The following is a 15873-nucleotide window of genomic DNA, read 5'->3' on the forward strand; positions in this document are numbered from 1 at the left end:
ACTTGCAGTACCACGTCTCCCATTATGCCAACTGCAGTGGGATCACCAGGCAGCCTTCTGCATTGAGCAGAAGACACCTGCAATCCTCCTTCTTCTCTGCACAAGCTCTCTGTGCTGAGAAGCTGATGGTGCATTCTGCTGCTGGCAGCTTCTGGGAGAAATTGTCTGCTGCTTTGTGTGGGATAGCAGACAGTGCAACCATCATGGAGATCCCAAAACACAGATAACACTTTTGTGGCTTCTTAAGTTAGATCACTGTGATTAAAAAAAGGCTGGTAACTACATACAAATCTTTTTAGTTCAAATTTTTGGCTCATTTCCAGCTCAGATCAATAACTGCTGGAAGGCCATACTTCCAACAGCTGTTAAGATGATTTTTTTTTTTCTCTTCTTTTTAACAAAGCTTTCAAATAGTGTAACTACCTCACGTGAGCATTTTGACTGTAGTATGCCTATACATTCTGGGCAGCATCTTCCACTAACAAAAATCAGTGACTGCGGCTATACTAGTGTATATCAGAAGAATTTCTTGTCCATCCTTACTGCATGTTTCCTGTGCTTTATCCCTTTGCTCTTGCAAGTAGCAGTAATAAATGTTGTAGCCATAAGTCTCCTTGACAGCACCGTATTTAAGGTTGCACCCTTTCAAAATGTTTCTTGGAGAGATGATATATTAAACAAAGTACTTCTGGCACGGATGGAGCTGTCTGTCCTTCTTAGTCAAGGGAATAGAACAGCATTTGAAACATAAACCCCTTTGAACACAGGAAAACCCTGTTTCTGTATTCCATAAGACAGGGAGCATGAACCATAAAGTGCAAACTATGGGGCATGTTGTTGCATCATGACCGTGTACTGAATGGGGATGATATCACAACATGCAAGAACACAGGCAGTATACCAGTGGAGACGTTTGTATTTAAAGTCTTTGCCCTGGAGAAATACCACACCATTTTAATAAATGATGCATCATCCATATGAGGTCCATAATCTCGCATTTTCAAATTGATCCAATCTGTCTCTTATGGCAACTTCTACCAACTACTGTTCAAACTTTCAGTGGAAAAAGTGACTACCTCACTAACATTGTCAACACAGTTCAGAGTGTTGGCCTTGGACCTGCAAAGAAAACTGTGCATGTGTTTTCTCCATCTCCTACGAAAGAGAAAACACTCAGTATTAGCTATTGTCGATGCAGCCCTTTTCATCAGCTCTGAAAGAAGAGAGCAGAACTCCCCATGGATCATCAAAACAAGCCTGCAAATATACTAGATCTGGCTCTACACAGCTATACTTTCCACCAACGCAACTACAGATTGAAACCAGTCCTTGAGAAAATGCTTTCTTACCACTGAGGCAATTCCATTGCTGTAGTAAAGCCAAGTTAAAGAGGGGGGAAAAAAGGGGGGGGGGGGGGCATGGAATGGGGGAGAATGCTTGAGGGGGAGAAGACATTGCTAAATTCAGATCATGTCGTGGTTTACGCTAAAACCACGTTTGACATTTTACGTGGTTTTTACAACCATGTTGTAATACAGTGAAATTTGCATTTTTTTCATATGGATTGCAAACCTCAATAAAAAACTAGACTATTTTTTCCTCTGCTGTTAACAAGGTTGTCAATTCTAGAACAGAAGTTGGAAATAGGTACACCTACCCCAATATCTCTAGTGTTAGGCAGAAGGATAATGAGCTAGGTCTTTCCTTCAGAATCTTAGAACTGCAGCAGGTACCAGAATTTTATTTTCTTCATTTTCTACAATGTCTTATCAGTTCTGATACTAAGAAGCAACTTCTTTTAGAATAAAATTACAATGAAGTGGGTCAAAATCCCAAGACAGGCCCACAGTTTTGATCTACTGAAACTACAAGAGACAAGCTGCTGATGCCTTGACCAGATTATCAGCATATAAATAACCCACCTAGAGTTCATGAGATGTGTTTGTTTCGCTCTTCAACAAAGTAGAAAGAAGTATCATGCACTCTCCAAGATCAAATTGATTTACTGAATAGAAATCATGTGCCATAACTATTGATATGTGGCCACTAGAATGGCCAAGAGTCTATCTACATGAATAATTGCTGCAGTTGGCTCCCTGTCTAAAGAGCAGATCAAACAGGATACAAGCTAGCGGCAATTATGTTGTAAAAACGTTTACATGGGTATTCAATCTGGAAAGATTGAAAAGCACAGCTTGCTTGGCCCAGGTTTCCATAAGGTCCCAAAACCATGATGTTAGCAAGGCACAACTGCCAGAGGTGGGAAAATGGAAGCTCTCTCAGAGAAAAAGATAATTTTTCAGGTTTTCTTTTCATGATTTTTTTTTCCAGTCAGAAAACATGGATTCATATCAATAAAATCTTTGCAGGACAGGAAATTAATTCAGGATTGTAACTTACCTGGTTACAATTATTTCTACAGAACCTTCTAAAAGTAAATATAAATACATATAATGTACACATGGAAATATATTAACCTTAATTTATTTTTAATACATGTATTTTTGTCCACAATAGAACAGTTCTTTCTCACACCCCAATGCCAGGACACTCCTAGGCCTTATTTTTGAGGAGGTTGGGGTGGGGTGTGGGGTGGGAGCATCCTCCTTCAAAAGGAAAACATCTAAAAAGAGGGGAGGGAAAAAAAAAAAAAAGAAAACTAAAAAACTCCTGACTCAAATATCACTCCACTAACAGAAGGAGGAGAGGTGTAAAGCAGCCGTCTTCAGCTCACTCCTGTGCTTGTCCCTTCCCACCCTGTCCTAATTAAAGATAGCTTTAATTTTAACCTGTTCCACACCGCAGTCAGATTTGGGGCATGCAAATACAAAGACAGACTTGACATATGGTGGCATTAGCCTAAGCAGGAGGTACCTGGTGCTGTAGGTTAGAGCAACATTCCCTGAAAATCCCAGAGCTTCTCTTGTTGCAGCCAGATGAACAGCTGAAAGAGCAGCAGCTGCCCAAGAGTTATTTTGGGGATTAACAGAGATTGTTTACCGTATGTGGAGACCAGATAAATGACCATCCAACTGCCCTTTCAGTCACCTGGTTTCAAACCTGCCAATATTACTGCACTTCCGACAAACAGCTCATTACAGCAATTATCAGTTGCTACCACAATAGCTTGAATATTGGTAAGTCAAAAAGCCCCAATAAAGTAAGGTTCAGCAAAGCTAATGCATGCATAAAAAGCATCTGGATTCCTTTGAGATGCTGTTGTACTTGAAAGGTGCTATATTCAAAGCCTTGGAAGAATGTCTGTGTAATTGCTCTCTTCCCTCCAAATGTATGTCCAGTCCTCTGCACTTGTGACACAAATATAAAGGCTTAAGTGGAGAATGAAAGGGCTGCATACTTAGCTTCCGAATCCTTCTTTCCACGTATTTCACACAACGGACTTACCTATAAAAGGCGTAAAATCCTCTACAGTCAATAGTATAATTCCCAGTATAGGAGCTAGGAGGATGAAATCCATATTCTTATTACCTTTTTTTTTTTAAAAAGAGGGATCAAGTAGGCTATTTGCATTTATCTGATCATTACTGAATTACATTCACATGCCTACGAAGTCTTAAGTTGCTGAGAAATCCAATAATATTAGTTACATCTAATCAAAGTGGAACGATCAATGCCTGCTTAAAATCTCGTATTTCACAGCAAAAGTACTCAACACTTTGAAAAACAACCAAAAAACTGAAAAATCATATTGTTTTGCAAGAAAATTAATATACATGGTCTAGTGAGAGAATAGCTCTTTGTTGACAATTTCTGAGGCAATTTCATATCCATTGGATTTCCTCATTATGCTTCTACTCTATCAGTAGATAAGAATTTAACCAGTTTAAGAGCACAAAAGAATAAGCATCAATATTAACAAGGAGAAAAATACTTTGTATATACAATTATACATATATAATTTTTTAATTAATCACCTCTCACATTACAACGTGAGCATGAGCTTGCCTCTGGCATCAGATGATATATGGTGTATATTTTTAAATATTCCTTCCAAATGAGTGTCATGATTAAAAAGTCTGGTTGCATAAACAATTAGGTCTCTGTGTAATCCAGAGGGTTTACAAGCTTAACATTCCAGTCCACAAAACCAATAAAAGATGAACTAGCACAAATGAAGCCAATTTTAGCTATTTATAAAAACAGTAAAGAATTTAAAGGAATTCTCAGGGAAAAAAATAGAAAGAATTGTGGTGGAGTAAGGTTCAACAAACAAACAGACCAAAAATACTTCCAGAACACAAAACAGAAAACAGAACATAACACTCTTAGGAAAGTGTTACAATGTTCTCATCCTTCCTAGAAAAAACATGCCATGAGCAAAATACATACTGCTACCTTGTTAAAACTGAACTTCACCTGTGTTTCTAATTAGTTTTCCTAAAGAAACAAAGCTTGTGCAATTACCCTTTGTTGTTCCTAATAACTTCTGCATCTGTTGGGCAGCTTCTACCAAATTTGAAAGAACATCTTTCATTCATTCTTGTACCATTTGAAATCAAGAACTATCAAGAGGGAGGAACATCTTATGCATGTCCCTACAGGGAGGGGTCTTGCCTGCTTCTGAAACTGTCTGTTGAAAGGGTTCAGTTAGCCACTTATTTTTTAATTTTTGGACCATCTACCCTACAATTTTAACAAGATCATACTAGGAAAGGTTTTGCACTGTACTTCTGTAGTTTGCACACACTTCTCAGGGTACACAGATTAAATAGCACTGTGAAGCAGGTAGCGAAGAACACTGAAAACAAAACGCGCATGTCACTAATACACATTTTGTACAAATTCTTGCATACAGTGCAGAAAAACTAGACTGACTTTTCCAATCTTAGATGTCTGCAATCTTAGAAAAATTCATCTGAGGCTTTGTAAACCCATGCATTGGAGAACTGCTATCCAAAACAAGGTCTAAAGGATCAGCGAAGTGGGATGTGAGAAGCTGGCAGCACTGCACTGAGACAGTAAAGGTTATCCAAGTAACCTTCATTGTATTTGGCCAGTTTCCCAAAACACATGAAGAGAGGGTTTGTTTGTTTTGTCCTTCTGTGAAAATCTTCCATTTCCACCCTAATATTTCTTAAGACAACATACAAAAGTGACATCTCCAGAAATGCCCAGTACCAGCCTAGCTTTCCTCTCACTGAAAAGGATGACAGTTTTGCTATCGACTTCGAGGAAAACAGAACAATGAGTGCTCTTAAAAATTATTGTTCAGAAAACAGCATTTTGCTCTCAGTTTTATTCTAAATGTGGTATTTGATTTCCAATCTTAAATTTTCAAATTGAAGTTTTCCATTAGAAACATGAAGTAAATAAATACATAGTTCAATGACTATTTTAAGCACTCCTATGGAGAAAAACACCTTTACCGTTTAATTGTCCTTCTTCCTAGAGTCATTCATACAGAGCTGTCCATTAAATCAAAGAAAAGGGGAAGTATGAAAAAGCACATAAGATCCACAATGGAATGCATGTATATACATTCTTTATATTTATACATATATATTGTTTAATTTAACCCCTTCATAAAAAATAAAGCCTTCCAAAGAAAAAGTGGCCTGAGCCAAAGTCTACGTCTTTTCACCATGTATCAGCGAAGTCAACGGAAGAAAAATCTAGATTTTAACCAAGGCTTCTGTTTTAGAGCTATCCACATCCAAGACTGATTGTCTTGCCTGCTTCTTAAAAGCAAGTGAATTTTTGAAGATTAATTTTCTGCAACAGCTGTTCTATACTTACCTAAGACTACAGAACATGGATTCCTTCCCCTTGCAACATACAAGTTGCCTCAAAAATGAAGCTTCAATTCCTCTGCTTACCCCCAAGCCCATCTTTTTTACCCTCCCCTGACTGCTGCTCTTTACATTTTCAAAGCAGTGTCATTCCCCATACAGAAGGGAAGCCTGAGGCAGAGATCATTTAGGATCATCAGTGAATCTATAGGACAGGTGGGATGAGAATTTAGGAGGAGAACAAGAATTATGTCCTGCAAACAGTGTACTAAACCACACCTATTTTCTTTTCAGCCAAAAAGACTGTCATTACCAGCAACATTAGTTACATGGATTCTATAGGCAAGTATAGGAAGACTATCAGGAACTCTCCTGCTTGTTCAAATGTTTCACATCCAGCTCTGACTCAGTCAAAAGGATGAGGCCTACGTTTATTCACATTCTCTCTCTCTCCCCTTTCCTGTTTTCCTGATTCTTGCTGCAACCAGCACTTCAAAAAAAAAAAAAAAAAATTACTCAAACAGGCCAAATCAGTACAAATCACTTGGCAATTTCAATAAGTTCAAAACATGCAGGAAAAGAAGGATTTAGTTCCTGTTATAACTGGTTTCTAGTAATACAGGAAATATTTCCAACCTGCACAATCTACAAAACTCAAGTAACGAAAATTTATCTTAAATATTTTCATTTCCAAATAATCCAGAATTTTAAAAATAGGAACCTTTTAAATAGCATCCCATTATTTGGGAGCATAACGCAAATTAAAATTTTGTTTGTGTATTAGCACCTTCAACACCATCCGTCCCACCTACTTAATCACAGAATTATGCACAGAAATGATACAGAAAAACATACACACTTCATATTCTGTAAATACAGTTTGCATTCATATTAAATAAAACATAAACAACCTGTTTAAGTCTACTGTATTCACCCTTATGTCAATAAATGGCTTGACATTTTAAAATATACACACTACACATGGTGTATTTTTAGGAGTAGGAAATCTAATTCTAAAAGACATTAGGTATTCCACATATCATAAGCACATTTAAGAGAACATCAACAGCTTGTCCACTTTTGGGGGAACAAAGAGAAAGCAAAGCTCCTGAGCCCAATTATCTCAAAATTTGTCTTCTTTCATTCCATTTTATCATTCAAATAGCTTAGAGAAAAATGGATAAGTTGGTTGAGATTCAATCGTCCAGAATGCTAAGACAGCACCTGATTCTTATCTTAGTTTTCACCAAATGCAGAGCAGATCCAGTGGAATCAGTCAAATCAGTGTTATACAGTAACAATGTAAGTAAGAAAAGATTCAGACCCTGACTATTTAATTCAGACTCCGGGAAAAAAGGAAGTCCTTTGTAAGTCTCCAGAGTCTTTCTAATTTGTGTTTTCCGATTGTCCAGGAATACCTGCAAGTCTGTCAGCCCTTTAATCCTATCGTCTGAAATAAGATTCAAAGAAGCGGCATACCTGAACGTCTCCAAAGAAATGCTTTTTGCCTGCAAATATCTAGCACAGACAAAAGAACAGCTCCACTTCTGTGTGGACTGAGATGGAGAGCCATAATCAGAACTTGTCTCTCCTGCAACACACAGCTTTCTGCATGACCTTTTTTCCTCACGAGACTTTGCAGAGCTGTGTTTTTTAAATTATTTGTGATAGAAAAAACATAGAGGCTTTCACCTTTTCTATTAGGTATGATTGAGACCTGAAGTGACTGCAGATTTGTTTCCTCTGAAGGTCTTTAGCTTCATTTCTTGAGTAAAGGAATGTTTGTCTCTCTAGGTATTTCCCATTCATAACTTCTGGCTAATTTCATCTAAATTTGACAGAGCATCAGCAGTTTCAATAGATGAAATTCTTGCTCGTTCTGTGGAAATCAGCAACTAAGGAAGCACAGGATGAGGAACAAAGTGAGTGTTCCCAGTGAAGGAAGGTAATTACATCTCAATCTTTATCCAACACGTTAGCCTGTGAATGGGTTTGACTAGCCACCCTGTCTGTTGTTAATTCTCCAGCCAAGTAAGTAGGTGATACGAGAGGGATCTGAGAATGTTTTGTAGAAAGGTAAATTAGGATAACAGGATACATTTCAATAGAAAATCAGTCCTCATTAGTTCAGCTGTTTATGAAGCAACCTGTTTTACATTTAAATTCCATGCTCAGTGTGCTATTGAGCGCTGTGGTTAGCAGAACAAATAGTGTTTTGACATTAGAAGAGATTGAAAACTGATCCGTTGAAAATGAGGGAGAAATGTAGTCAGAATTATGACAACTCTTTACTGATATAAAACCCAGAAGATCTGTAAAGAGGTATCAGACAGCAGTCTGAAAAGCAACTAGTTGAGGGGTGTCATCATGAAAGTAGAGATCTGAGCTTCCTCGCCATCCTGAATGAATGCCAAATCAGCATGTCAGGAAGAAGGGATTCAAGGACTCTTTCAGTTCTATTTACAGTTCAGGGTTTAAAACAGATTCCCTCATCCCTTCTCAGAAGATGACATTTTCCTTACAAAAATGAGTTTAATCACATAAAATTAAATAACCCAACTATCCAGATAATGCCCTAAACATCTACTTTTTACATCTCTAGCCTAGCAACATCGTAACTTGGTAACTGTAATTTTTCCTGTTACCAGGTCAAATGGGGAATAAAGAGATAAGAAACCTCCTGTTCTCCAAAAGTAGCAATGCTCATCCATTCTAGGAAAACATGCAACCTTTCCAGGGAGTTCCCTATAGCGGCAGTCTTCATAAAAGACCAGAAAATAGGATCTTGAATCTTTTAGAGAATAATTTGTTCATTTGATGGTAAGGATCAAATATTTAAATGTCTCATAGTCCAACAAAGTATTTTGGGCACCATGTTTTAGACCTCAAGGATGGCACTGTACTTCCTTTCAACATACATAGGTCTTCCCAGTGCTGTGCCTATTCTCTCCACAATACATTCACAGAGAGCTGCATACCGCTCCTCTGCCTCTATTTCAATAACCAGACGAGCCAAAGCAGTACCTCCCCTCTGCTTATTTTCTAAATTACATTCACCTTTTCTAAACAGCTTATTTAGAGTTCTGGACGTATAGCATTGCAGGTAAGTATTGCACTACAGAAGCATAATGGTTTGGGTATTCCCCCATTTTGCAATAATACCTTTCCTGACCCTTTTTAAAATCATATTTGCTCTCCTTTAGGATTACATCACAGTCACAGTTCATAATCACCTTGCAGTTGACAGTCAGACCCCATTCTTTTTGTTCCTCAGTCATTTTCAAGCAATAGAATTTCCAACATATAAAAGAGAGTGTTACAATTGCACTTTATGGGCATGATCTTTCACTTCATACTGTGCATCTTATTTTTCTGTCCAGCGTTCCTCTCCACTATTACAGTGCTTCACGTCATCAGCAACTTTCAGCTTGCTTATTTTTCATGCCAACTTCTTTAATGAGAAATCATTAAAATATTTTCAAATCTGATCTTTGAGGTACTCCAGCAATATTCTCCCTCCTACCCAGCATACTCTTCAGCTTCACTTATTGATTCATTGCAGCCATTTCTCTTTCCTACCTTACATTACTTATTCTAAACTTCATTTTATCTTGACTAGTATTTCCCCATGTAACAGTGCATCACATGTTTTACTGAAATCCAGATAAATAAGGACTCTTGCCCCTTTCTAAAAAATTAGTTGTAACGTTAGACAGCAGGTTAGTGTAGTACAACCTCTCTCTGGTAAACTCATGACGCATTTCATCTCATTTGTTGTTCACCTCCATGCCTGTAAGCATCCCCTCCCTCAAAGTATGTTCTAAACTGATGCATTGAGATCAAACTAGCAACTTTGTAGTCAGGCTGATGTCTCTGCCCCATTCTGAAAAAGAGGCACCACGGGTACCCTTTTCCAGCCATATAAAACAACCTCCTATTTGATAAATTCTAAAAAAATCCTAACCAGTGGATTTACAATTTCATGTGCTGGTTACTTCAATATTCTGAGGTAGAGATTATCAGGTCTATTCAGTTTCAACACATTATGCTCTTTGTGATTTGCTTCCACCTCAGAAATGGTAATTTCCATTTCTATATATACCCCTTCCCAAGAGCTATCCTGTCTTCCCTACACGCCCTACATTATCATCTTTACTGAAAACAACAGCAGATCATTCATTTAGCTTTCAGCCCAGATGCAGATTACCCTTAATCACCACCCAATCATTTCTGTATGGTGTTTTCATTTTTCCTTTCTCATCCTCTCATTACATTTAGAGTTACAGAGCTGTTTACTATGTGTTTTGACTTTCTTTAAAAAGAGATCTACTCTTCTGCACTGGTGACAAACTTGAGCACTGAATGTGTCTTGAAGGATATTCTATAAATAGGAACAATCTCATTCACCAGTGGGAATCACTGAATTAATCCCAAAAAAGAGAAGAAAGTTTAAGAACTTGTGAAACTGGCACACCCTTCAACCTGAAAACTGGGCTATGGAGATCTAGCAAAAATACGTGTAAAGAAGTAACAGAGGAGGTCCCTTCAGTAGCTATGGAGCTTTTAAATCCATTGTGTATTTTCATACATAAAACTGCATCTTCACACCACTGGCTTTTAACAGATTTTGTTCATTCTTTCATGGCAGTGAATATATGAGGAAAATACTAACGTGAACTTGAATGATTCAGAAAGCAGCTGTGTTGCTGCAAGGTACGACTAAATAGGTTAATTCTCAACTGTGACGTATGCACGGGCTACCATGAGGCAGGTAGTTAACTTGTACCAACTGCTGAGAAACCACCAGTATACATGTTTGTATCCCATCCTAAAATGCAGCGGGTATGAAGTATTTCACCCCTCAGCTCAGAAAGCAATAAACTACCACACAGATACTCTGTTACAGAGTCAGGGTAAGTGTGTTGACAATCAACACAGGCACCTGGCAGATGGTATCTTGTTATCCATATTAACCTGCTTAAGTATCAGAATCCTCTAAATCTACAAGAAGGTTATTTCCCCCCCACAACCATTTTGGTATCCCTCCGCTAGACACACACAAGTATGGCCTTCTTGTGCCCAGGAGCCCCAAACCGGGCACAGTACTGTACATGGGGTCTCACAAACACTGAATAGAGGGAAATAACCATCTACCTCACCCTGCTGGCTACACTCTTGCTAACATAACCCAGTACCTAATTGGCCTTCTTTCCTTCAAGGGCAAACTGTTCACTGATGTTCAATTTGTCATCAAGTAGGGCCCCCAGGTCTTTTTCAGCAAAGCTACTTTCTATCCAGTCTGCCCCCAGCCTGTACTTACTGTGTGGGTTAATTCCATCCCTGGTGTAAGACTTCGTATTTGCCTTTCATTCTTCCCTTCTTGATTTCTTTCTTGTTTTGGGTTCTTTCTTATTTCCTGTTCCGCATCCAGAATGTGAGCCACAGGTAAATATGGTCGGAATCCAGAATTTCCAAGAGAGAGATTGAGGTGTGACCCTCTCCTCCTTTCTCAGCTTTGTAATCAAGGAATTCTTAGTCACAACATGACTATTCTACACACACACAAAAAAATGCATACCGCGTAACATAACTTCTTTCAAACTCTTCAGCTATCAGCACACTGCCCCGTAGACTACTTTTATCAATCTTACTCTTCCCCTTCAGAAACTCTCAGGTTCTATTTCAAGATCTTGAAATGCTGTTCAGAGAGAAAGAAGAAAGAAAACCCTCTGTCCATCTAATAGCAGTCGTCTTGGCATTGTGTCTCAGCCATCCTTATTTCTTTAATTTCCCTTTATCTCCTAGATGACGACTAGTAATTTGACCTACTGTCAGGAAGTGGAAAAAAATTGGTCCCTTATCTCAGAATGCAATTGTAGATTGCTACTAGTGCTGAAATTTGCTCCTGCTTTTTGTTTTAAAATTAGATAGCTACATTACCTTGATTTCATAGCTAATGGGGGTGGGAGGTGTCCTATTTCTGAACATGTGCTATTTACAGAACAATCTCATGTCAGTGCTAAAACACAGGAGTGAGTCATCTGTATCCTGTACATGAAAAACTAAAATGATTGCTTCAGTACTTATAAACCCCTTGACCAGCTTTCCTATTCTAGCAACACACCAAGAGCAGCACTGCTATGCATTGCTTGGGTAAGGAGCTAACCTGAATTTTCACCCTACCAGGCATGCCATATGTAGAGCATTAACTTAAACTGGGGCAAAGAAGATTTACATTAATAGCTTTATACACTAATCGTATAGTCTTTGGACCTCTACAGTTGGCAAATAAAAAAAATGGTGCCCTATTTATCAGGATAATTACCCAGGGGATCCTGCAACACAAGAGAAAACCTATATAAAATCAGTATAACATAACTTTTTTCCCCAGTCCCAAAATATTTTTCAGTCTAGAAGGCACCATTATGGAAAATTCTTATGTCTTTCACACTGTCATCCAAATACCCTGTAGCAGACACCCCAGGCATATGTGGACTAATTTGAAGCAGTTCAAAGAAGGTAACTGGAAGAATGGATGTACTGTCTACAGGCTTAAGTTTGCTTGTTTAAGATTACTTGTTTGGGGAGGAGACGTACTGTCAGTGAGGGATACAGCAGTGCTAATATAACCCAAATTTAGTGAACCAGGTCGAAAACAGTGCAAAATCCCCAGTAAATACTCATCAAAATTATTCTAAGAACAATGCTGTAATCACCAAGACTTACAGACTTTATTTATTTATTTATCTTTAAATTGATTTGCGGGTTACACAAAATGAGGCAACTGCAGCATAGGCTGAAGAAAAAAGCCTGCAGTATGCTAATCACACCCAGCTTTGCCAAGCCACCTCTGTCCTGATCTGCAATAACTCTTAATTTCAGTTACAGACCTCCCCTGAAAAGGGGTCCTCAGTTATGCCAGACAGCATAGCAGATTAGGGTTGAGAAAAGAGGTCCAACAGGATAAGAACACCTAACTCTTTCACTTGGAGCCTCTCCTGAAGTTGAATATTGCTGTATTGATCCCTTCCCAAAGACAGTTACAGCATTAAAGGCAAAAGCTAAAATTTAACAGGATCCTATTACTGTTTACTAAGCACAATCAACTTACATGACACTTGGCAAACCACTGAAAGAGCTGACCTCTGTCCAAGCAAACTTAAAATATCCAATGAATTAGGTATTCAGTACAGTACAGGCAGTGAAACTGATAGATTTTAGTTTAATATAAGTAACATTATTCTTTTCTTTCATGCACATGTTGATAGGGTTGCAGAGGATGTGTGTTTTAAGGAGGAATTCAGTCAAGAAAAACAGGTTACTGTTTGCAAATATGTATAAAGCAAGAACAGCCTTCTCATGCATTAGGAGAGAAAATCTAAGCACAAGGGTCAGCATGAAAAAAGAGGATAATAAGCAAGAAGAACCTATAATAAGGCTGCAATGCAGGGAGGGAGAGAAGAAGGGAGACTAAAGGTACAGGCAAAGACTATTGCCAGCGTCTTGGCATACTGCTGTCAGATGTCTTGATGACTGTTGGGTAGGTCTGAGCATGGAGGACAGTTAACTCAATAATCAAGGTACTTCAGCACACACAGAGTTGTTCTTTTTACCTCAGTAGGACTATTCATGGATTTAAAGTTAAGCATAAAATAAATGATATAGGAATGAGGTAGAAACCAACCAGAAGACATCACAAGTGATTCTTCAACTGAGACAACACATCCCCCCACTGGCACCCATCGAAATACAAAGTAGGAGGCTGTTCAAAAGTCTTGCAGGAACTGCCTCCAGTGTAAAGCCAATTCTTTATTCAGGTAAAGACCTTCCTTCCCTTATCTACATCACTATTGCTTTCAGATTAGATTCTGTAAAGTGTCGCCTGCACTAATCATAACTTAAATTTGCACAATCCGATTTCTGTAGCTATACATCCAGATCACAGCTATGAGACTCCTGTGCCCCAGTTGTGAGCTGTCAGTGGGAAAGCTGTGACTGCAACACCCAAGATGTGGACAGTAAGAGGCATGCCACCGTTTAATTCCCATCACCTCTTATACAGTGTTGCTGTGGTGGCAGGTCTTGCTCCAAGCAGCTGCCCACATACAAAGAGAGTCATTTGGCTTTCAAGCCCCAAAGAGTCACTGTCCATCCTCCCTGAGGAAAAGGTGGGAGGATGAGTGGAAGGATACAGGCCAAGTCTGGCCCATGAGCTGCTATTTGCATCTGCTGTAAATCACATAAATCAGACTCACAGATGAGACAGAAATTTTACCACTGAGCACATCTAGCATATTTCTCCTGCCTGCCTGCTGATGTCGGAAAACAAAGTTCTAGATAACCAAACCTCTGCTTATTCTAAAGAGCGCTTAACCACACAGGACAGGTTGCATGAGCAGGATGTTCACCCTAAGGGGATTTTCTTTCTCACCCTTTGGGATTTTCTTTCCTGTTTTCCCAGATCTCACTGTCCAACGTTTGCTGGAAAGCTCACTTTTGTTCTAAAATTGTTGGTGTACAACCTACTGAGCAGACACTTTCTGAGCTTGTTTGTGCAACGATCATGCTCTTAAACAAGGTTAAATTCAGCTCTTAAATCCAGTACCTTGACAACCTTGAGCTGGAAGAGACTACTGACTGGATTTGGGTGGCCTGTACCTATGCTTCATGGAATGAAAGAAAAAAAAAGACATTTAACCCCAAATGGATACTTCTAATATGTTCTGTATTTATTTTTTGTTTAGAAATTAATGACATTTCTCATGCAAACTATCCAGGTAACAAAGTGCTACTTACTAGAAGGCACAGAAGTGAAGTCCTTCAAAGCACAGAAACAGAAATTAAAGCTTAATGAAAGCCAACAGAACATGTGAAAACTTATTTTCCCTTTTTTCATTATTTTATTATACCCCTTCTTTCCAAATTTGGTTACATACACAGACCTCAACAAGCACTAAATTCATGCCAATGTCTGCCATCTCTTTGTTACCCACACAGAAAAGATGAAAATGTATTGTACTTTCTACTCTGCTTTTTTACTGTGGAAAAAAGTATGTTTTTATTAAGACTCACGTAGCATCACAGAACCATAGAACAGTCCAGGTTGGAAGGGACCTCGAAAGATCATCTGGTCCACACTTTGGTGGGAAAGGGAGCCTAGATGAGATTATCTAGCACCCTGTCCAGTCACAACACATAACTAAAACACTAACTGAAACACATAACTTTCACATAACTGAAACATTTTAAGAACTGTCACCCAGTAGGAAGCAATGAAGAAGAAAACATGGTTTCCTGAAAATGTATGAGTAAATGAAAACAGGGAGCCATGTTTAAAATGTTCTCCTTCCCTCATTATCTTATGCATTACTGATAATGCTATAATGGATTCGATAGTATTTACAAACCAAATTGATTAGAGACTTTATAAACTAGTACAGCATGAACTTAAATATCACAACATATTACTAGATAATTGACAGTAACAAGAAATCCCTGTGACTAGCTTTTTCGTTAAAAATCAATCCCCATTATAAAAGAATTTGGATAATGTGCTAAATGTGGATAAAATGTGCTATATTGACTATCCTCATTAAAAACACAAACAGTAACAGTAGTAATTGGCTGGATGGTTTCAAACAAATTAAGAGCATACCAGAAAATCCCCTGAAGGGAAAGTAGGGCTCCTGGATCTGGAATCTGGCAGGGAAACTCAATCCATAAGAGAAAGTCAAACTGCTTTCTCTTGCTAAATGCAGTATGACAGAATTGGTGAAAAGTAAGTAAGCTCTGTTTTGCAAATTATCGAATGCAAAGCAAAGTACTGTGAGCATGTCCTGCAGTGGTTTACATCCCACTTCACTGACTATGTTGATTACCATTTTATGAGCACAGACAAGTCCTTTGCTTGTCCACAATTTTTTTCCCCAGAATAATTCTGCTTCTCACTCCAAGATATAACTGAGCTCCTAGTTGCTGTTCTGCATAATAGCCTCTTTTAGTAGCTCTGTACTATTTAGTTTTGCAGCTATTCAAGCAGCAGGACTTTCTAGAGATTGCTATTTCTACCAAGGTTAAAATAAAAACCATACCTGCATTAGGAAAAAATGACAATTTCCCCAGA

General features: G+C 38.4%; 1 protein-coding gene across 4 annotated transcripts in view; it reads right to left on the minus strand.

The window, feature by feature from the left end:
• Positions 1-15873, minus strand: part of LARGE1 (LARGE xylosyl- and glucuronyltransferase 1) — a 300311-nt gene that overhangs the window by 239955 nt on the left and 44483 nt on the right. The window contains exon 1 of one of the 4 annotated variants that reach the window (XM_052789430.1): positions 2875-2893. The exons of the other annotated variants lie outside the window; for them this stretch is intronic. The gene's annotated coding sequence lies outside the window, so the exon portion shown is untranslated. Of the gene's footprint in view, positions 1-2874; positions 2894-15873 lie in introns of those variants that run through there. 4 annotated transcript variants of the gene reach the window in all.

The sequence above is a fragment of the Harpia harpyja genome, chromosome 6 (assembly GCF_026419915.1).
Source record: "Harpia harpyja isolate bHarHar1 chromosome 6, bHarHar1 primary haplotype, whole genome shotgun sequence".
NCBI classification, from domain to species: Eukaryota; Metazoa; Chordata; class Aves; order Accipitriformes; family Accipitridae; genus Harpia; species Harpia harpyja.